This window comes from Numida meleagris, chromosome 2 (assembly GCF_002078875.1).
Source record: "Numida meleagris isolate 19003 breed g44 Domestic line chromosome 2, NumMel1.0, whole genome shotgun sequence".
Taxonomy (NCBI): domain Eukaryota; kingdom Metazoa; phylum Chordata; class Aves; order Galliformes; family Numididae; genus Numida; species Numida meleagris.
In genome coordinates this window covers 58,086,136-58,108,484 of record NC_034410.1, presented here as the reverse complement: position 1 = coordinate 58,108,484, position 22,349 = coordinate 58,086,136, and the positions used below count along the sequence as shown (strand labels likewise).

At 40.1% G+C, this 22,349-nt stretch overlaps 1 protein-coding gene and 1 long non-coding RNA gene across 6 annotated transcripts in view; one reads left to right on the top strand and one right to left on the bottom strand.

Moving 5' to 3' along the window:
* The window catches only part of RNF144B (ring finger protein 144B), an 82,423-nt gene that overhangs the window by 23,885 nt on the left and 36,189 nt on the right, over positions 1-22,349 (top strand). The window contains exons 1-2 of one of the 5 annotated variants that reach the window (XM_021388693.1): positions 10,201-10,501; positions 20,179-20,250. The exons of 2 other annotated variants lie outside the window; for them this stretch is intronic. The gene's annotated coding sequence lies outside the window, so the exon portion shown is untranslated. Of the gene's footprint in view, positions 1-6,788; positions 6,931-10,200; positions 10,502-20,178; positions 20,251-22,349 lie in introns of those variants that run through there. 2 more of the 5 variants (XM_021388695.1, XM_021388692.1) reach the window with 2 other exon arrangements.
* LOC110394728 lies at positions 103-10,146 on the bottom strand. The gene is made up of 3 exons (XR_002435832.1): positions 10,011-10,146; positions 6,560-6,793; positions 103-2,793 (listed from the first exon to the last, which is right to left on the bottom strand). It is a non-coding gene; the product is annotated as an uncharacterized LOC110394728 (long non-coding RNA).

Below are 22,349 nucleotides of genomic sequence, written 5' to 3'. Positions count from 1 at the left end.
CGGAAGAAAACATCCACTGTTTTAAAAGAAGATTATGCTTTCCTGTTTTTTTTTTTTTTTTTTTTTAATGTGGCCCCTTCTGTTTAGAAAAATAACCTTGCCTTGTTATTCATAAGGTAAATATCTTCTCTTCCTTCTGCTTCTTCAGTTCCTCCATGACTTCTGTCTGTGGTCAGCCAACAGTGGTGACTAGTCACCTATCAGTCAAGAATTTTGGTTATTTATTTTCTTGATGAGGAGGAAAGGAAGCTAACGAAGATGTGTCAAATACCCTGAATCATTTCACTGTATACAAAAGTAGCTTGTGTCTTCTTCCAGTCACACCTTTCCTCCCTTACTTTTCTCTTCTTCTTGTTTTACAACTCTTGCTCGTTGCTTCTTATTGCATCTCAGACTGTGACCTCTTTGGGACAATGCATCTTCCAGTGTGTTGCCCTGCAAGGGAACCAGTTTGGAGTGGGATACAGAAATCTATGTGAAAAAAATGTAACTATACCAGGTTACTTAGTTAATTTAACTCTCTCTCACAAAATACAGTCCATTAGCATTTTTTTTTCGCATTTTAGTAGTAAATTAGGAACTGTCCAATAGGTGTTACCTAAAGAAGTTACCTTTTGATGAACCTATGCACACGTTAATGACAAGCATACAAATTTGAGGTCATGCATATTACATTTCCTGTAAAACAGGAATTCAGATGTGTATAATAACAGAAGAACTGTTGGTTCAACACGTTTTGCAGAGAAAATCTTTAAGGCAGACAGAATATCAAAGGCATTGCTGTGTGCTGTCTATCTCTATAGATACAAAAAACCATAAACTTCTGCCATATTCACAGGGGAATATTTGGACTTTGGCTGAGTGAGTAAAATAACTATTCTAAAGAAAAGGTGAAAAGATTTAAATTTCTAGAGTAGACTTAGGCAGGTTTCTGACAGGTAACAGAGGGCTGATCAACCAGGATGTTTTAGGAATCACCTGCCGAAGTCTTTGTGTGTCTGAGATCATGAGACATACACCACATATGCTGAAGAGTCAAAGGGAAGAAAGTGGGAAGTCAGAAGGAAGAAATCAGGAAATTATTCAGAAATGAGAAGTACAGTGGCCGCCCATGGTCTCATGGTTCCTCTGCAGGCAGTCAGTATTCATTTTATATTGGCATTTAGTATGCAAGCATTTAGAGTGTGTACAGCATTTATCTGTTCTACTGATCTTAGCTAGGCAAGATTGATTGAAATAGGCCACTTTGTACTGTTTGAATGATCATTTGTATTATCTTCCAAACAAAAAGCTTTTTTTTGTCGTGACTGACTTTTCATTCTGTTCGTTCGCTTCTGATTTCCCTGTTGAACATTGTGTCACTTTGCTTTCTACTTGAAGCTGCTAGCCTGGAAATGGAGTAAACTTTACAGTCTGTAACAGAGCATACAAGAAACCTGCAGGATGAGTAAGTAAGTTTTATGGGGAGTTAAAAATGATAACATTAGGTGCATGTTGAGATTTGGTTACTTTTCCAAGCTCAGAGTGTGTTTTTAGCAAAGCCTAGAATAAAATGTGTATCCTGTATTCCTGCTGCAGGTATTCATTTGTTATGTATGCAGAAAGCCTGTTGCGGAGGTCCTGAAACTGGCTTTCCTCGGTCAGAACTAGGTAGTCAAATGAAAACTTTTCCCCTTTTCTTCTCACTGTCTGTAATGAAACACTGAGGTAACCAAAAAACGAAAGGTTTGTTCTGAAGGGACACTTGAGACTTGGGACTGTAGAGTAAGGTGACTTTTGCCATGTTTCTGTCAAATCCTCGGAGATCTGAAACTGAGTTAAGTGTTGTGCTTATCCTCATGTCTTAGGGAAACGGGTCGTGTGGATTGTGCTATTCCTCTGCCAGTACGCTTGACAACTTTACAAGTCATTGATGTGAAAGGGCAGGCAGTGCTCTGTTGGTATACATTTTGGGGTAGCATCCAGTCAAAAAAGCAGTGTCATATGCAGGACTCACTAATCACCATGTGTAGGGGTTGGTGCAAGTCGTAACTTACGTTGCCTTGGATCCAAGGGCACACCGTAAGTGATACCTGAGAGCTGGGGCTTGTTGTTTTATTGCCAAAGTTTAGTAGTGCCTAAGCGATGAAAATGCAGAGAAACTATGTTTCACTAGATTTGCTGCTCTCCAGTTTTTCCACATACAAGTTTGGAACATAAAATCTGCCCGATTAATAGATCTTTATTCCTGAGGAAAAAAAAAACATGGTTTACGATATCCTCTGAATGGAAGAAGTTGTTTTCTCGTTGATTTTTTTACATCAACATACCTAGAAACACTTATATAACAATAAAATCCTTCATTATTTTAACTTAAAATAGAATTTTCAATTGCAAAGATACATTTATTGGGCAATTAATAGTACAGAGACAGCAAAGAATTAATTGGTCATCAGTCTGGGAATACTGTAATAGGAGGGACTCTTAAACCTTGATGCAGTGCCAGTAACAAACTTAGGGTGGTCTAGATCAGTATAGAGAGATGGGTGGGCCTCTTGGCCCAGGTTGTATCCAACTCAAGACTTCATGGTGCCCAGGGTGTTCATGTTCTGATTTTCACTACAGGACAAAAGATTTCTTGGGTGCTTCTAGCCAGTTGAAGCGGGCTAAAATGATTTCATTGTTTCCTGGAAGGACAGTCAGAGAGCTAAAGCTGATTCTTGGAGTATTTCCCTCATCGTCACTATCTCCATTCATTCTGTACTTTGTTTTCTTTACTGGAAATTAACTGCAGCAAAGCATCCATCCAATTTCCTGTAAAACATTAATTACATTTATTCTTCCTACATGTTTTTCAGTTCCCTCCTCTCTCTCCTAATCCCATTGACAACAGAAGAAATGACACAAAAGATCAACTGTTGGCTTTATGTAAAATATTGCATCAAAATGGTGAGTCACTGGAAAAAGATTTCTCACAGTGAACATACACGCAAATATCCACTCAGGTCACCAAAACAAAAATGTTATCAATGAGGACAAAGGACGTTGTTCTGTTACTTTTTAAACAGTCTTGATTCATGTTTCCTGTCGTCTAGCTTAAGGAGAGAGAAATAAATCCTCCTAAAAAAAACCTAGCAAAACCGCTAAAAACTCCAAACGCTTAACCAGTATGATCAAGAGCAAAACTATAGTGAAAATTAAATTATCCCCTGCTCTTCAAATTCTGTTCTCTTGTATAAAGTTTGAATTCTACATATCACAACATGTATTGATATTTTTTAATTTAAAGACAAGAATCCATTGTTATAAACACTTTCTATGATGCATTCTGATAATGACCATATTACAAAAGGATGTCAGATGGAGCCTTGGTTCTTCCTGAATTGTGCTGGGTAATTTTTCTGAGATTTGCTCAGCAGGAAGCAGCATATTTACTCTAGTTCTTGTCAGCCCAGTGAGATACCCCTGCCATTTTCGTAGCTAAAGCCCACGGCAGCTTGTCCCCTGGGATACCCAGAAACTGGTGAGACATTTGTGATCACCAGCAGGGATGCTGGAGATTCTGCATGTCTGGTGTCTGCCACTGCCTTTGCTTTGTGCAGGTCTACTGGGAATTGCTGTTTGTCAGCATTTAGGTTATGATGCTCAAAAAGCTGAGACACAAGACAATGACCTGTAAGGTTATTTTAAGAGCTGGTCTTAGGAAAAAAAGAAATAGCAAAATATATTATACTGAAATAGCTTTTTCCATTTTTTTTAAAAAAAACCTTTTTTTCCATGCAATTTTAGAAATATTCTGAAAGTCTTTATTTTTTCCTTCTTTTCACTTTTTTTTTTTTCCCCTCCATTATAGCAAATGTGTCTTTTGCATGAACCAAAAGCAGGGAGGGAAGGAGAGTGTTATGATCTTTCTTTTTTTTCATGCTGTTAATTTCATGTTCAAGGGAGTCAACTGGTTTCGCTTTGGCCCCTGTTTCTCCTGAAATTTCATGTTCTATTATACCTCCTTTGCACTCTTCAAGATCCTGGAAGTTTCTTACTGTCTGCCTCCTGCAGAGGGAGTGGGAGCTGACATAGCTAACTTGGGTCATACGTGAAGTGAGAGAAATTTCAGAGAATGGCTTGACTTGGAAAAGGCCTTAAAGATTATCTAGTTCCAACACTCCTGCTATGAGGGGGTGTCAGGACTTCATCCGCATAAGTAGGCCAGTTGTTTCTACTCTTTTCTAAGGCCTCTTTTCTTTCTTCCATAAGGCAGCATCCCCGCACCTATGACTGCTTTATAACTTGGGAAATTGCCTTTTCTCCAGATCTGCAAATTACGGGTGTGTAGAAAGTTATCCTAAGGATAACAAAAGGAGAAAAATTAGTTACTAGTAGACAGAGTTTGCTGAGCATATTTTCATCACCTTAAATTCATTTATCCTGGTTGAAGAAAGATAAAACTCACGGAATCTGTACAGACTCAGAGTTTGTACTTGACAGCTTTGTTTATAGCTTACAGTGCAAAGTGATTCTCTGTGGGAACAAATATATTGACAATTTTTGATTCTGTCTAGGTTTTTTTTGGTCATATAATAGGAAATGTGTATTTATGTGTAAAAATAATAAGTTGGAGGTTATAGCTAAATTCTACTTAAATTTCTTCCTAAGGAATGTAGGGGAAGTAGCAGAGCCAATGGATTTTCACAGGGAAGTCATGCTTAACAAAAAGACAAGTTCCCTTGTGATTTCTTCTATGACCGCGAGTAGCAGAGAAAAGACTATTTGCTTGGATTTCAGCACTGTTTAGAAAAGCAAAGCTTTTGGTATGCCTCCTGCCCTTCAGCCCCTGTCTGAAGGGGCTATGCTGTCTCATAAAACTTGCCTTTCTTTTACTAGAGATTCTTTCTTCCCAAAAGGACGGGCATTGTTTTATGAGAGATTTTTTTAAAAATTAGTAGGTTAAAAGCATGTATTTTTAATAAACTGATTTAGCGCTTGGAAGTAACAAAAGTGTGGAGTTAAAAACTTCCAAATAATTTTAGAGCACCTGAAAAAAATCCTTATGTCATTTGCATCAAGTAAGCAATATGGTTGTTTTTGAGTTCCCACTAAATCCCACTAAATAATCCTAAATTTGGGGTTATTGAATTTAGCAACCTTTTGCATAGGGGCACATGTTAAACATGTCCTTTCAAGGAGATCATTGTAACTGCTGTTTTCAATGCTTTGAGCAGAGGAGGGGAAAAAAGTTTTATCACTGTCCTAGCACGGGACCTGAATGTGAAGCAATCCTGGATTTTGTTGCTACAGCTGTGACATGCTAAGATGACTGTCAGCAAGTAGTTTTATGAGATGCTGCCATTGAAAAGGTGGCTGGCCAGAAACAGCAGGGAGAAGGCAGATTCACTCAGTCAGCTCTACTGTGGAGCACTGGGAGACTGAAATCCTTAAAAACTCTGCTAGATTAAAAATTGTATCTTGGACAAACCTTTTCTTGTCTGGAGTCACCATAAACGGATGTAAGTTAGGGTAGCAAAGGGAGACTAAAAATATGAGGGGAATGAAGTGGGCAACCCTCCCTGGAAGCTGAGTAAGAGGAAGGATGCTGGGAGAGAGGGCTGCGTTCTTCATTTCACTGTACAGGTGTGTTTCAGTTCCAGGATTTCCCTGCATATTTGGTCCACTGTAGTAATGCTTCTTGACTTGGAGATTATTCTCACTCTAAATTTATCAAAGTATAAGTTCACGTCATACCTATATACTAAAGAAAGGCACGAATCAATGGTATGCTCTAGCTCTGCATGTTAGTCCTGCCTGTTGGATGTCTGGGGAAGCCCTGTCATTGACTGTAATAGCCAGAAAAGTAGGTGCTTCGGTCATATCTCATCTCTGACTTTCCTGTCCTTGACTCCAGAAGTTATAGTTAAAGCAGTAAGGTATAAGCTGAAATGTATTATTAAACTTCCACGTTGCCCTCCCACCGGAGATAGAGCCACACCAGGCTAAGACAAAGCCTTCACCTAGGAGACTGGTTGGGGATGGAAGGAATAAAGCTGTCTTTTAATATTTCCAAAATAGGGCAGCTAAGAGCTTGAGGCAGGACAGAAGAACCACTAGAAATGGAGAAGTTAAAACAGCAGGCACATTTTTTTTTTTTCTGATGACAAGGACAGGTTGGTGACCTCCTCTGTTACAGAGAAAGTTTCCTGTGTTAGCTGTCAGTATGGTTTTTCCCTCAGTTTCTAAACTAGTTGTCATTCCAGTATCTGGAATCACTGCAATTCTAGGTATATTACCAAAACACTTGGTTAAAAGTCAACAAAATGTGTCACTTTGGGCACACGGGCAAAAGGAAAAAAATATCTGTGCTTGTCTGTGCCATGCTCTGAAGCTGGTTGTGAGCAGATATGATAGAAATTAAAGTCATTTAACCAAGCCTGCAATTTTTCCTATGTAGTCTTTATATATTCTTGAAAACGTCTGCTTACTTTATGAAAGAGCAAGACAACTTCACTGTCTCCTCTTTGTGTGTATGCAGTATGGTCCCCTCTATACTACCTTATGAATGATTCTTTTTGCAGCTATCAGTTCTCACCTGTTACTTGATCCTCAGAAGACTCAGGCAACTCTGTACCTGTACGTGTTATCCATGAGCTCAAGAGCAAGGCAAGCTGTTTGGTTTTATGTATTTTTTTTCCAGCAGCTCCTGAGGTAGCAGAACAGCTCTTCTTGTCATATGGAGGGTTGGGGTCTGCGTGCACTGCTTTATGAGCTGATGAATGGCATCTCTCTTGCCACAGGAGAAGGTCAAGGGGAAGGATGATGGTGCCTATGGGGAAAATACTCTTAATACTTGCTGGTCCTAAGAAGACAAGTTGCACTAACGCTCCAGAAACGTGCTGTCAAAGCCATGAGCCTTGACATGTAAACCAGGATTTCTGAGCACCCCAAGCACAGCTGTCCCAAGTGAGTACAGCAGGCTGTCCTTGTGCTGTTTTCTGGTGAGGCTGTGTTTCTTTCATCTAGCACTCAACTCTGTGAAAGCTATGTTACTGTATTTTGTTTGGAGATGCTCTGCTGTGCCATCATATTTTAACGATTTGTATTTTGCTTTATTCATAGAGCAAGATGACTGTAAGTTACCTTACCAATTTTTTTTGTGACTGTCTGAGAATTCCTTTTTTTTCTCACAGGCTAATTCTGATTCCTTATCTATAATTATATAGGTCACTCCAAAAGTAATGCCTCCTATTTATTTCCATGGAAACTCCAACAGCTACAAAGAGTGCAAAAACACTATTTGATGGAGCAGATTCTCAGCTACAGAACACTCTTTTTCAACATAATCACCACCATTAGCTATGTGTTTTCACCAGCAATGAACAAGGGCCTGCAGGCCGCGCTAGTAACAATCTGCACCAGCGGAGGTGACCCACAGTCACTGTCCCCACTGCTGAAACGCACCGCCCACCACCTCACTGTGCTCACATCCACTCTTTGGTCTCCATTAGCATTCAGTAAGCACTGATGAATGTCAGTGGGTGCCATTTCTTCCACACGGAGGAAATGCAGTGACAGACCTTTGCTTCATCTGCGTTTACATATCAGATACCATTCTGTCAGACTGCCCCTCTGCTGCCATCTGTCACATGGTAACAAAATGTGACAGAATATTGGCAGGAAAGTTCAGCCCCTGCTGCCATACCACCAATATCTGCCTCTGACATTGTGGGCCAACATAATAAAACAGGAGGCATTACTTTTGGAGCAGCCCTCACATACTGAAACTGTTTGTTAGTTTTACGCTAACTCAGTGTTTTCATTTGCTGTTAATGGTATTCTGTTTGTGGCATGTGGGAGAGCATTTCAGGGGTCAAACTATTTTTTACCCGACTACCTCATGAATTAATTAGTAATTTTGTTAACACCAATCTGGCTTAGTCATTTTGTAAGTATTTCAAGTAGCTGCAAGGATGACACAGCAACGTTAGTAATTAACTATGCCACCCTTCACTCTTCCTCTGGCTGTTAAATGAAAATTCACTGTGATGTTGTGAGTTGGCATGTATCATCGCAGAGACTTGTAGATTCTCCCACCTCTCTGCTGTAAAAGTGTCAGTTAAAAGCATCCAAAAAATTATTCGGACTCTCTCTGTTTTGTGCTTTGTGCTACTGTTCATTGAAGAAGAAAGCAAACGGTATGAGGGCTTAGTATCTGCCATGACTGGCATTGTGAGACATTCCCTACTTGTGTTTTTTATTTGTTGGCTCAAAAAGGAAATCAGTCAATCTGAGTTAAGAGATGTAGGCATTTCAGCTGGATAGAAATTTTAGCATGACTCATAACACTTTACACAATTAACTTGCCAAGAAAATATGCTTCTATAAAACTGTGAAGCACTTGAGCTTGAAGTGCAGCTGGAAGAGAAATCATTTTGATAGAAGACCTCCTAACAGTCCAGCTGAGGACTTTCAGTGGTTCTGAGGGAAAGAATCATCAGCACTGATCATCCCAAGTCCTTATAGCTTTAGTTCTGGCACAGTGCCATGGCACCTTTGGCTCCTCTTTGCCATAAAGATCCAGGATAGGCAAAGAAGCAAACACTCTACTTGGGGACCCACCACCCTACCATTTTCCCTACACTTGCAAGAATGGCTTGACTTCTTCATCTTCCCTCTCTCACCGCTTTCCTCCTTGAGATAACTGTTTTTTTGCTGTTGATGTGCTGTAATGCTGGGCACAGGAGCTGAGAAAGAAGATTTTTCTTGCTGCACTTTATCTACTGCCTAATGAGTATCTGTTTGAAAGAGACACAGTAGCAAAGGTAGCAGCTGCAGGAGGAAAATACAGGAGCTGGAATGGAGGGAGGTTGAAGAGACGGGAGGTGGTGAAAAAGTGGTAGGGCTTAAGCTATTTCATATTGGAACAGAAGATGGAGGATAAAACACTAACCACGGTAGGGCACTCCTTTTCCAATTATGAACTTAAACACAGAATTCCATATTTCCATCACTGCTCTGCAGCCTAAAAAGTAGGTCTGAATCCCAAGTGTTTCTTGAGTGCTGTCTGGGATTGGTGACTGCTGAGGATAAGTTTCTACTGCTATAAAGTGCTCTTCTTGCTTAAGTGGCAAGGTCTGTGGTATGGCTCTAGGCTGCCTGACCCAATTGATGAATACTGTAAGATCAACGTGGTCCCACATGCTAGAATGGCTGGATACTATTCCCTTCCTGTACAGAGAAAAGAATTATACCAATGTCAAATAGAGAAAGTTTGTGCTCATTCCAAAGGGGAAAGAGTGCATGTTAATTCAAACAAAGCTGTAATGTGAAGGTGCAAAGAAGCTGAATTAAAGTTATACAATCCTTCTGCCTGCTCCTTAAATTCAGCTGATGCAGTATAATTGTCTGAAAATAGGTAAAAGCTCAGCTATGAGCTTCTGCAAACCCCTGAAGAAATGCCTGTACCTCAGTCTTCACAGCAAAGTATTGAAGGCAAAATGCCAGCAAGAATTGCATGAAGTACAAAGTAAACTTACTTCATAATTTAAAGAAAATTATAGATTAGCATCTCTGCTTGCTTCTCCCCCTGTTTTTCTGCACTTGCTGCTCTCTGATGTGTCTGTACTTCGTATTTGTGGGTGTGGTACATTTCCTACAGCAGGAAAAGTTCTTGGGAATTTGGTGCCATGGCACGGTACCTTCTCCTGCTTCTTTGCACTCACAGGATTAGAGTACAGAACTGCAGTATTTCCCACCCCTCTTGCACACAAGCCCATCTTAAAGTGTCAACATGTAGTCTGGAGAGAATAAACCGAGCACAAGCATCATCGCTAAGCACTCAGTGAAAGAGAGAGAAACCAGTACTTCCAAGTTTAGATTTTTGCTTGTGAAGAAATCACTTTTAGCCCACGTTTTTGACATGTGGAGATAAGCAGAAGTTGCAGTGTTGAAGGCATCATCTTCCGGTAGTAGGTACAAGCCGTACAGACTGCTATCCTGAAACAGGTTAAATAGCAATTGGGGTGTTGCATCTATTGCGTTACCTCTTTCAGTTTTATCTCGCTGGGGCACAGATGGGAGTTAAAAGCAGCACGGATATCCAGATAAGAATGTAGGATATGCATTGCCTGGAATCTGACGGGGCTGAAGTAATCACCTGCCGTTGAATTGAGACTCAGATGGGAAGTAGGAAGTGCTGTGCTCAAGCTTCCTGTATAAATAAATGCAGCTTTCCCACAGCTACTGCATACAAGCTGTGACGTGCTTTTAAGATATAATGGCAGCATGCTCTTAATAGCAGGGAGGGGATTATTTATCAGAGTGGCAGAAGAACTGAGAGGCAAGTCCTGCTGCAGTCCTACGAAGTGCACAGCTGTCAGATAGACGGAGAAGAGAAAGGGTGTGGGAGAGGAATCTGCCTCTGCTTCTGATTGCAAGCTGCAGTGGTTGTGACATGATTCTTGGGAGCGCTGGAGTGTGAGTGAAGCTATTGAAAAGTCAAACAGCTGGGACCGAATACTATTGTCCTTTCAAGGTATGTTGGAATACAGCTTTCTTCCTGTTTTTCCCTTAAAAGCAAAAAATAATTAAAAAAGCAGAAAGCCAAAGATTGCTTATAATGGAAGAAAAAAGAAAAGGCTTTGTTAATAGACAAAGTAAGAAAAAGAATGATTAAGGGGCTAGAATAAATGTTACTTGTGGTTTGGTTAAAATCTAACCGTGTGGTGCTTAGAACTGAGGCAAAAAGGAAATCTTGGAGTCTGGATGATTAAAGGTACAGAAAATTAAATAGACATCAAGTACTTGCCAGAAGGGTGAAATTACTTCTGTCAGTGCAACTTTTAAAGGAATATCTGTATGAGGGGGTTGAAAATGCTGCAGTATTTGAACATACAGCTGTGTGGAAAGCAATTGCTAAGATGGCATGCTATGTCATATATCTGTTGTAGCTTAAATACAAGAACTCACTTCTTACTGAAGACACAACAGCTTGGGCTAGAGGGAGCCTGAATTTAAAATTTAGATTTCCTTCTGGTTTGAAGCCATTTCTTATGTCACAGTATTGTGCAGCTGGTGTCATGAAGGAATAATATACTGATCTATATTCTAAGTGTTAATGTGCACTTCTGATCTGCTTGGGGTCTAGGATTATGTAGTTTTTTAGGTAAGCATGTAGCAAATATGCAGTACATTGGTTTCCTAGTAGGCATTATTTTGTTTTTCTTTCTTTTTTTCCCTCCACTAAGATCAGAAAATAGCATTTACTGGTATGTCACTGCTTTCTCTTTTGTAGAGCTTTCTCAGTACAAAGCTTCTTCAGTAATGACAGTGTTTCACTTTGACTTATAATAAGGCTTTTTATTTTCTGTAGTAGGAAGGCACTCTGCTTCCTAACTGTATATGGCAATATCAAATATCCTCCTTCAGAGAGCAGTATAAGTAGTAAAATATTTAGGATGACGATAGTTAAGGAAACATTGCAGGCTGACTCCTGTCCCCTTGGTAAATAGTGAATGCTTTTAAGAAATGCATTTTAGCAGATAGAGAAGCTGTGACTGAAATGCCCCTGTGCAGCCTTACAGCCGGCTGTGAGCAGGCACAGTAACGTGATATGTTTAGCTGCCCTCAGCCTCAAGGGCAAGTGGTCTTGGTTAAGGACAAGCACCGCGTTTTGAATACCAATATTTCTGGAAACAGAAGTTTCAAAATCCTGTCCTTAAATATTTTCCAAAACAAATAAGTCGGCCTGATTCTCCTGCCGTTTGGGACTTGTCTGTGCCTGAAAATGAGTGGGTGTACGAGTTGTTGTCATAGCATGAAAGTGGCGGAAGCCCTTCTCATGGTGAACGCGAGCTACTTTGAAAAAAATACAGTGCATTGATAAGGGGATGACTGTAGTCATGATACTGAAAGTAGTGCTTTACATTATGGATTAGTAAGAATGTGTTTGCAGAGCGTCTAAAACTATGGTAAAGTGGGAGGTATTCCTTCTGAATAAACTGGAGCAACTCCAGAGCCAAGTCAGTATGACAAGAATCAGACTTGTTTTCTCCCATGCACCTTACTGTGCAATGGGGATATTTAAAACAGTGTTGTTTGCTCGTAGAAGAACGTGGAAACTCCCCTACACTTCATGTAGGAATGGCATTTGGCAACTTGGTAGAGTTTCAGTTCCCTGTGTTGTACTATATCTTGTGTGCTCCTTCCTGGCAGTCACTCATCTTTCCTGCAGATAGTGATATTTTGGTGAGTGTGTTTGAGCGGATCATAAGTCAGTATAAATAGCCAATGATGTGGAAATGTTCCTCTCTAGCTAGGTTTTTTGATTACACTGTATTCTCTAAAAGCTTCAGAAGCTTTCTAAAAACAAATAAACTACATGGAGGTGGTTATTTGACCTTTCTTTTCTGCTGGAGGAAGAAAGCATGCACTTGACCTTAATAACATCTTAAGTTTGAAATGCAACTATGGAAAGCAGCAAGTGACTTTACAGAAAAACAAGCAGCACTAATATTTAACTGGGTTCCCAGTTCATTGGTATACCGCTGAAAGTATTTGTTGTATGAGTCTGAGTCTTGTGCCTGTAACCTGCTCTGTCCAGACCTTTCAGCGACTTCTGGTAGTGAGACCCAGTGATGTGTGTTGCTTTGACGTGTGGTTTAAAAAAATGGCAACAGACTTGCTGTGCCTCTTTGTGAGTGAGAGAGTTTTCTTGAATATATCTGAAACTACGCAATGCGGATAGATTGCATGTATCAGACCCATAAATATCTCCCGGACTGGTAGTATTGTGAAATCTGAGGCTGTAATTACAGCTCTAGGCCCATGGATCACAAGCACACGTGAACAAAATACCACGGCAAGCTGCCAGTGTCGCTGTGAACTGAGTCCATTGGACCTCCTTGCACGTACCCAAGCATACACTGCCTTCAGATTTGTGAGGCTGGACCTGTCCTTTTCCTCTGCTTGCTTGCTGAAAGGTGACTTCAGTTCCCTTCTCTTCCTCTGGCTTCCCTGTGCCAAAGCCCAGCCCTGTGTAATGCACTTCACAAATTCCCTTCATGACCCAACAGCCAGGAATAGCCTTACATTCATTCCATCTCAAAATTAATCATCTTTTTGTTTGTGAAGGGTAACGTGGAACAAAACCAAAAAGATCATAAGGAAAAGATAGCAGTGTTAGTCAGCTCAGCCTCTATCACTTTGTATTTCTGCTGAAGCACAGCTGAGCTCCGGTGCTCAACTATGGGCCTTCTAACTTGACAGAGAGAAGTACAGGTCTGAGGGCCATCGTACACAGCAAATTTGCCCAGTCCTCAACAAATATTTACAGAGGTGCTTGTGCCAAATAACATTGTGCTGATCAGTGAAAAAGTACTGTTCAGTAATCTTTCTGTGTCTCTTGCAAATGGTGTCAACTCAGTAGGAATGGAGAGAGCATTACATTCACAAGTAGATCATTGCTAGCAGTTCTTAAAACATAAAAATAATAAAAAATAAAAGATAGTATCTCAAATTACACTTCCTACTTAAGTTGGACTTCTCCAACTTCTAGTCTTCCAGGGAGGAGCAGAAATGCTGAGTGGAAATTTCAGTACCTGAGATCATGACTTGGCTAACTGCACTGTAAACACACTTTCAAATAAAGGTAGCTATACAAAAAAAAATCTTGTTGATGCTGTTTCCTAGATATTTTAGTATGTGTAGATAGTTGCACACAATGACTTTTGTTCCCCATATCTGGTTCCTTTTATTCTATTTTAATAAAGAAATAAGACTATGGATTGCCCCAGGTCTGTGTGGGTTTTTTTACTGTATTTCTAGGGGAAATCTGCTCAGTCTCCAAGGGAAAATCCACTGTTTGAGCACAGGGGTCAAATGGTGTTTCAGTTAGAAATGCTGTCAAGTGGGCTGATTCTTTGAATGTCCTTGGTGCCTATTAGAATGTCCTCGGTGCCTGCAAGTACAGTTTTGACTTTACTGGAGTTTGGGCCATTCTGTGAGCATCCTCGTGCCTCTTCTTTCTGAGTGGGTCGACATCTCTATTGTCCAAACTAGCGCTAGGCACAGCAACTGGGGCCATGGAAGTCAGACTTGACAGAATGCTTAGCTCACCTCAAGTGAGATAGTCTCAGACATGCTTTAATCAAAAGACAGTGTGTTTAAATTATGTTTGCATAAAACTTAATGAGAAACATTGTACTCTTCTGACAGACTTCAGAGGCCATAAATAAGGGCAGCTGAGTGAGTTAGAGTGGGACTGAACTCCAGAACTGTGACTTGATAAGGTATATTTAGATTTTGATCTGGATATGCTGGTCATGGAAACCATAGTCAGCATATTACTGTGAAAGATTCCAGCTTGTGTGTGTGGTTTTATACATGATAGAACACATCTCTTGTATGGAGTTTCTTCTTCTGCATTAGAGGTTGTTGTAGACGCAGCAGTCATGGAGAGATGTTCTACTTGCTTTTTGTCTGATGGAGAGACAAGGGGTGCTGATTAGGAGGCAAATAGTACAAAATTACTTTTTACTAGAAGGGAAAAATACCATTTTACTGTCATGCTCATGTTCCTCATCTTTAATTAAGAATGTTGCTATTTGTCTGTGTCTGTTGCAAGCTTTTCTGCCTTTCACTTTGCTGTAATAATGAGGAGAGACGGAAGAGCATAAGACATGAGTCATTCAAAGCATGGACACTGTCTGGGTTTCCAACAGAAGCTTTGGTATTCATGCTTGCTTACACAAAATACTGTATCCTCAGACTGCCAATGAGTAAATGTGCAGATCTGAAAACCTTTATGTGCTCTGTTTGATTGCAAAAAGGAAAAAAATATTGCAGTGGAAGAGCTGTCTCCCTATGTTCAGGGGCTTAAACAGGTCCCTAATGGCTACCTGTACTTGCATTTTTATGTAATATATATCAGTGTGGCTTAGGGGTGAATACTTTGCTCATGAACATACAGTTAGGGATCACTCAAAATTGAATGCTGTAAAGCCCCATGTATGTAGAAGGAAAAACACATTTTATGGCAGCTAGCATATAGAATAACATTGACATGCAAAGAAGATTCCAAGGTTAACTAGAAGCTGTGATGTGCAGGCTGACACTAGTTATGTTTGAACTGTATATGTGAATGTTCATGTGTTCTGGCTCTGCTTAATTTTGGAAGCATTTGGATGGGTGGATGTGGGAAGAAGATGAAGGAAAACAAGCTGGTATTCCCTGCACTTCCTTCCCACCCCTCCCCTCCAAAAAAAAAAAAAAAAAAAGGTTACAGAGATGTAGTCAGTGGGGAAAACAAAGCTGATCTTGTGGGCTGCCTACCAGTGCACTCACTTGAAATTTCTCAAGCAGCAGAATCTCAGCTAACCCCTGATCCTGGAACCTTTCCCAATGGAGTTTCCCCAGTTCAGGGCTAAGATAACATACAGAAGGCCAGCAATAACTTGCTTGGTGAAGATTTGCACAATGGAGAAAATGCAATCTTGAGCCCTTCACACCTCTTCACATTTGCTCTGATGGGTTCAATGGTGAGGAGTCTGCATCACACTCTCCAGGGAGGGTTTGTGGGAAAGAAAATCATGCCCTTTGCCTAGAGTCGAGTAAAAGCCGTATGTATATATGTAACATTTAGCTAATGCTACTTTAAGAATATGTGTTTTTTTGCAAATACTAAGTAGTCAACATGGTTTGACCAATTTCAACCCCCATGTTGACATAGCTTCCCTCTTTTTGGTGTATTGGGCCAACAAATGAAAGAAACAAGCACCTGTGGGGAGAGGAGTAAAGACGGAGTTGAGATGTTATCCCATAGCTCCTTTTCTTGATTATTTAACAGAGATGACAAAAGGCCTTTTTGAGGGCCATGATCATAATTAAGGGGCCACCCACCAGGAAGGTATCCTTAGAAAGATTTTTTGAAGGTTGTCATGCTATAGTATAGCAAGGCTATGAGATCCGTCAGTGCTGTGTTATTAGATGTTCGTTGTTCTGAGCGTTTGGGAGGTTTTGGAAGGGCAGCTTTTAATTATCACTAGTCACTTATCTATGCATACATAAACAGGCTGACGGGAGCCATTGGAAGCATTTTCATTGTGAGGGCTTTGTCTTTCTGGATAGGAAAGTGTAGGGACCAGTCAGTCAGATACTAAGGCTCTTAAGGCTGAGATCTGTGTTTACAGCTTTCTGTTCTCCTTTGAAATTATTTCTGTAATGAAAGTTGAAATTTGGAATTTAAGTGAGGGAATGCAACAAGCGGGATGGAAAAGAGGAAGAGCAAATGTGGACATTGAGAGAACTAGGAAAGGTAAGCTCAGACGGGGATTGCTGCAGGAGCTTCTTTCCCTTCCTTGCCTCTGCAGATCTGGCTGGAGCTGGGACCTGTACTGCTCTCTGTCCTTTCCTCACCTCCTGTTGCATCTGTCTTTGGTAGGGTTGGATCTTTGAGGACCTGGCAGAGATTTCAGAATACACTCCAATGATATTAATAACCAGTTGTGAGAAGACGTGTCAGTCACTTCAATACATGCAAGTGTTAGTTGCAAAACAAGTTGCTCTCATATCAGGTTCCCAAACCTCCTCTATTACTTCTTAATGACTCTATATTATTTCTTATGAAACTACAGCACAGTGAGTACTTTCTCATGTAGTTTTCTTAATGTAAAGTGTTGTATTAACTATCATGACTTCCCCAAGGTCTAGTCTTCAGACTAGACTCTTAGCCTTTGATGCCTGTTACCCTTCCCAGTGTTCTAAGTCATCGAGACATTCTTTGGTTGAAGGTAGTTTTCAATCTTTTGTCATTTTTATCTCAGTTATCTTGAACAGCATGTTTTATTTATAATAATAGGCAGTGTATTTGACTGAAAGATTAGATAGAGGGCAAACTAAACCTTCATTGTTTTTAGTTTTACTCACTGAGCAGTCACACAAAAATTGTAAAACATACTTGTTCTTTGATTCCTTTTGATGTAACTCCAAAATTGTGTGAAAGTGCTTTTTGATGCTCACAGTAAACAAGATGGCAGGACCATAATCTTTCAAGTTTGCAGATTTCTTGACCTCACAGAATTAAATGACTGAGATGTTAAAGGTATCATCTTATTGCAGGCTCTGAAAAAAACCCATTACTCAGATCATCTCTTCTAAAAATAAGTAAATAGATGCTATTTTCTCAATATAGGCATTCAGTTGATTTCTTTAGTATGCAGCGTTCCTACAGAGCTCAGTGGAAGATCTCTTTCATTGTTTTTCTCAGCTCAGTTGTTTTTTGCCTACTGGAAAATTCTGCATGCTTGCCTTGGCACTCAGAAGTGTTTTGCTGTCACCTTCAAGGCCTGGCTGTGGGTCGTGTCCCTACTTGCCTTGGATTGCCTGCTTTGCAGTCGGGACGCTACTCCCTGCACGCAGCCTTGGCTGCTCTGAAGGAGCAGTCTCCAGCCAGAGGAGCCCAACAGCTCACTGAGTTTCTTCTTAGAAGAGAATTTGCTATGACCAAACAGATGTAGTCGGCCCCTCTGTCAAATACAGTTCCACTGCTTTAACAACACAAATTTACAAATACCTTCTGAAAATCCTTGACCTTAGTATAGGCCAATGTCGCAAATACCTTCTGAAAACATCCTATCTGAACTGTAAACATTTCAGTTCAAGGAATTAATGTATCCCAAGGTTTTGTTATCAAGTTAAAAGTAAACTCTTTTTTTTTTTTTTTTTTTTTTCCCCGTGTCAAAGGCAAATTGCTGCATTTGACTTCCTATTCCTGTTTTGGCTGAGCCAAACAACTAGCCAAGTTATCAACCCACTTGACATCCCAAGGGTTCAATTCATTTTAACTTACTATGTTGTGGTTACCAAAAACCCTCATGTGGTCAAAAAGGAAGACCTATTGTTTGATTTTGACATTAATGTTGTGAAGGGTGGGGATTTTTTTAGTAGTGGTGTATTACCTCTTGTCAACAGGAAATTCAAACTAAAGTACACCACACTAGTTAGAATGGAAATTTCTTGTGGCTTAGCATTGGCAGACATTACATTGTATCATTAGGAACAGGGAGTGTCATTTAGATAAGCTTTGGAGTCTAATCTTGTGTTGGTAGCTAATACTTGAAATTCCAGTTGGCACGATTTTGTTGTTCTGATGTGTTTTGGAAATATGTGGAAATGTTTGATGCCAAATTTGCAAGTGCTGTTGTCTAGCTGTGGTTTGCCTGTTCCACTGCAGTTTGTGCCGTTCGACTTCCTATAGCTTCACAATGTCTAGGGTGAGCATGAAATTTAAGGAGAGTCCTGCTACTAACCAGCTGCAGGACCAGATATATTGCCGTGGCTTGCTGTGGGCATCCTGAACCATCACACTGCTCAGGCAGAGCAAGCTCAGTTTGTCACTTGGAAAGGCTTACTTTTGTCTGCACGGCGTCAATGAGTTTTGCTGTTGCATGGTTGCTGACTGTAATGAAGAGAGAAGATGATCAGAATTCTGCATTATTTCTTTTCAGTCTTTGTAAGTGATCAGAAAGTATTACAGTATTACAGTACAGTATAACAGTAGAGATAATGTTACCGAACAACTGTGCCTTCAAAGGGCTGTGGAGTGCAATGATTTACACGTGCTCTAATGATGTTTTGATTTACTAGAATAATTTGAAACTATTGGATTTGTGTGGGATTTGGGAAGCTGTTCGGTAAGTGCTTCAGGTATCCTAAAATGTTAGTATAAAAATACTTCACAGGAAGCAGGCTGATATTCTGAGTTAGTGCATTCTCTCCCTTACTTTTGTGTGTGTAAATGTGTGTGTGTGGAAGAGGCTACCCACTCAGTATATCCTTTACAAAATATTTTATATATTCATGTTCTGGTTGCTAGCTTGGTATGATAATACCCTATACAGCCAATGCTTCTTGAACAGTAGCTCAAGGGCTTGTTTTTTTCCCTGACTTTCCAACAAAAACAAGTGAGAGAAGTTGCCTTCAGTGTGTTCTCATGTAACATACAGCAAATTTACTTAGGCTGCTTGTTCTTTAAAGAAGCTTATTTTAAAATAAATATTTTACAGTGTCTGAAATATTAAACATGTGACTTCTCTTAGGCTCTGCTCAAAGATAAATGCTTTTATTGTCTCTAGTACTTCAGCTTGGTAGTGTATTATGGTATCCAAAATGGGTTTTGCTTGTACATGCATGTAATCAAGTCATTGGCTTGCTTGACTTGTATTAAGGCACAGAAGTATTACAGAAAATCCAAATATATGAAAAATGTATTTTAAATTAGACCTTATATTCATGGATCTGGTTGCTTTATTTTTGATGGCACAATTTCAGAAAATTTAAACACTTGTTTGACTTGTTAATATCACATTTTAATAAGGCAAATACTCAGACTTTTTTAAGTAAAAACACTTAAGCGTATGATGAAGTGTCCTCCTTGAAGATGACGGCTTTCTTGAAGTGGAGCTTTAATCACATGTTTTATAGCCTTCCTGAGCTAGTACCTGATAAGTAATACTATGTGGACTAGATTGGTAACTCTGTGTAGGCAGTGCATATCAAAAGAGGAGATGATTGCGCTGTGGTTTAGCGGCCAGTCTAGTAGACCACAGAAGCAGTTAGTATGCTTGATTCAGACCAATCTTTGTGCAGAATCACTGAGTTCAAAAAAACTACCTTAAATGCAAATTTTGAATGACGCTGTCTTGAGAGAGATGGGACAACTAAGGACGCGTAACCGAAACTGGTCAAGATGATTGAACTTTGTTGAAGTTGATCCTATAAACACATAGTTTCTGACATCTGTCTTCATGTATCCTAATTTCACAGCCTAGTTTATGTCTTCTGTGATCTGGCTCCATTATCTTAATACCACTGTTATATTTTTGAAATCTTTCATGATTATTCTTTTTCCCCAAGGACCTGTTTCCTTCTGATGGTTTTGCACACTTACATTCTTTAGGTAGTAACTTTAAGGCAGAAACCTAGTTACAGGAAACAACTGAATGCTGAGTTGAACAATGTCAAAACAGATTTTTAAATGGTATAGAAGACATTTTGTAATGGGTGGAGTACTTCAAAAATCTCTAGGGCATGAAAAGTGCAGCGCTTGCAAATGTTTCTCTAACAAAGTTTGATAATTACCTGGAATACTAAATAGGAATTTTGCACAGGTGCTGTTAGTACTTTCATTCTGATACTGATTTTTTTGTAAAATAGGGAAGTGCTGTTATCTGCTGGGCCCACACCTGACCTTAAGCCTAACCCCAAAGCTCTTTGTGATCCCACCAGGTACGTGCAAGTCCACCCTTGGGAGCTGGCTTATGGCAAGCCTGGGGGCGTATCTTGGAGTAGATAGGGTGTCAGGGCTCTTACGCTGTCTCATCAAATGGGCTTGGGCACACAGCAGCCTGAGAAACACATAAAGGACCCTTTTTGTCCTGTGAATATTTCCTGCAGCAGCTTGGTCGTTTTTGTACTTTCCTTGGCTTCCTTCAAACTCAGCATTGAGCTAAAAGCATAGAGCTCTGCTAACTTCAGCAGAATTGTTTGTAAACGCAAGGCTTGAAGAAGCTTTTCTAAGAACTCCATTGTTATTGGATACAGCATGTGAAAAATGAAAGGATGATTTATGGCACTGAATATAATCCGTTCATTCTCCTCCAGCACCAGTGTGGAAGCCTTTCATGATTTTGTATGATGTTTCTAAGTGGCAACAGTCACACCCAGACACATTTTTTCAGCTAAATAGTGACTTGGTTGCAGGCGCACAGATAATGTCCTAATGTTGCAGTTGAAGAGACTGCCTGGTTTGCTTGCACTATCACTTACACAGAGTAACTTTTGTTTTTCCAGACTGGTAATCTTGGTTTGAGGCACCTGGGCAGACTTATGTGAGCTTTTGTGTGACTGTCCCAGGAATGTTACCTTACAGGACGTGCTCACAGGGAAACTTTCAACCGAGGGGTTGCAGACTGTACTCGGGGAAAATCAGTTTATTGCCAATTAAAGTAGACTTGGATGGTGAGAAACAAAACCGAAACTTAACACACCGCTTTCTCCCTGTCCTCCCTTTTTCCCAGGCTTGCTTTCACTTCTTCATCCTTGACTTCTCTGCCTCCCCCCAACAAGTGACACAGCAGCTTGAAGGGATTTTTATGGTGAGCTGTAACAGCTCTTCTCTGCATCTCCTTCCTTCTCATGCTTTCCCCTTTTCCTGCATAGGCTCTCCACGGTTAACAGTTTCCACTCAAGGATGCTAACACTAGACATGCTACACCTACCTGTCTGGAAGCTGATACAGCAGGTATTTGCTGTTAGGAAGTGCTTTTCAAAGCCAGGCACTTTAGTTCCTTGGTGGCAGGAGGCGCTGAAGGCAAATGAGAAGGCAGATGAGAGTACACCCTCCTGCTTTTGTTTTTGTGATTTTTATTTCCCTCAAAGCCTCCACTGCTTTAGTGTTAGCATTTCTGTTTTTTTTTTTTTTGTTTGTTTGTTTTTTTAACTTATGCTCTTGCCTTTCTCATTTGAGCATGCCTGTATGTTTTCTTGTGGAAGGTGATGAGACACTTCAGTGCTACAGGACAGCTGAACTTTGTCACTTCCTTAAGACAAAGCAAAAGTGCCTGCAAGCAGTTGAACAAAACAGAAAGGAGGACAGGTCTGAACGCTCAGTGGCCTATGGTCCTGGTGACTGTGAGTGTTACACCCTCCTAGGACCGATCCCATACAGTTTGCTCCCATTCATTCAGACATTCTCGTCATAGCTTATCCTATAGCAACAGCACTGCTAGCATCTTATTCGTTATAAACTAGACAGCATACAATTTGTGGGAATATGTCCCATTTTCTGGGAATTCCATGTAATATAAAAGGAGCTTGGTCTATGTGCGTGTGTGCATGGCTAACAGATGCAATTAAAAATTTGGACTTTTGTTCCTGACAGTTGAGGAGTGTTTATCCTCACTGGGGCCAGTTTGGCCAATTCGAGTCGGTTTGATTGACTTGTGCTGGTGCAGAATTTAGTCTAGTATGTTCCTGTGTTTTAGTGCATCCCTGAGATGTGTTCTTCCTTGCTCCATAAGATCTCATGCAGCCTTTGCTGTTGTTGTTCAGTGGAGTTGTTTTTTGTGAGAAATTATGTGCTGTATTTGGGTTTCAGTGTTATATTTGTTGCTTTATTTGGGATTCTGTCTTAAGTGAGTTATTTGCACGTGTGAACATGAAAGAGAAGACCTTAATACTTAGAAATATATTGTATCTATATGAAGGTCCATTTTATTTTTTTCAGAGACTTTCCACTTAGTTTTATTTCTGGTCATTTTTATCAATATAACATAATACTAATATAATATATTTTTATTAATATAACCAAATATGGAATGCTTTTT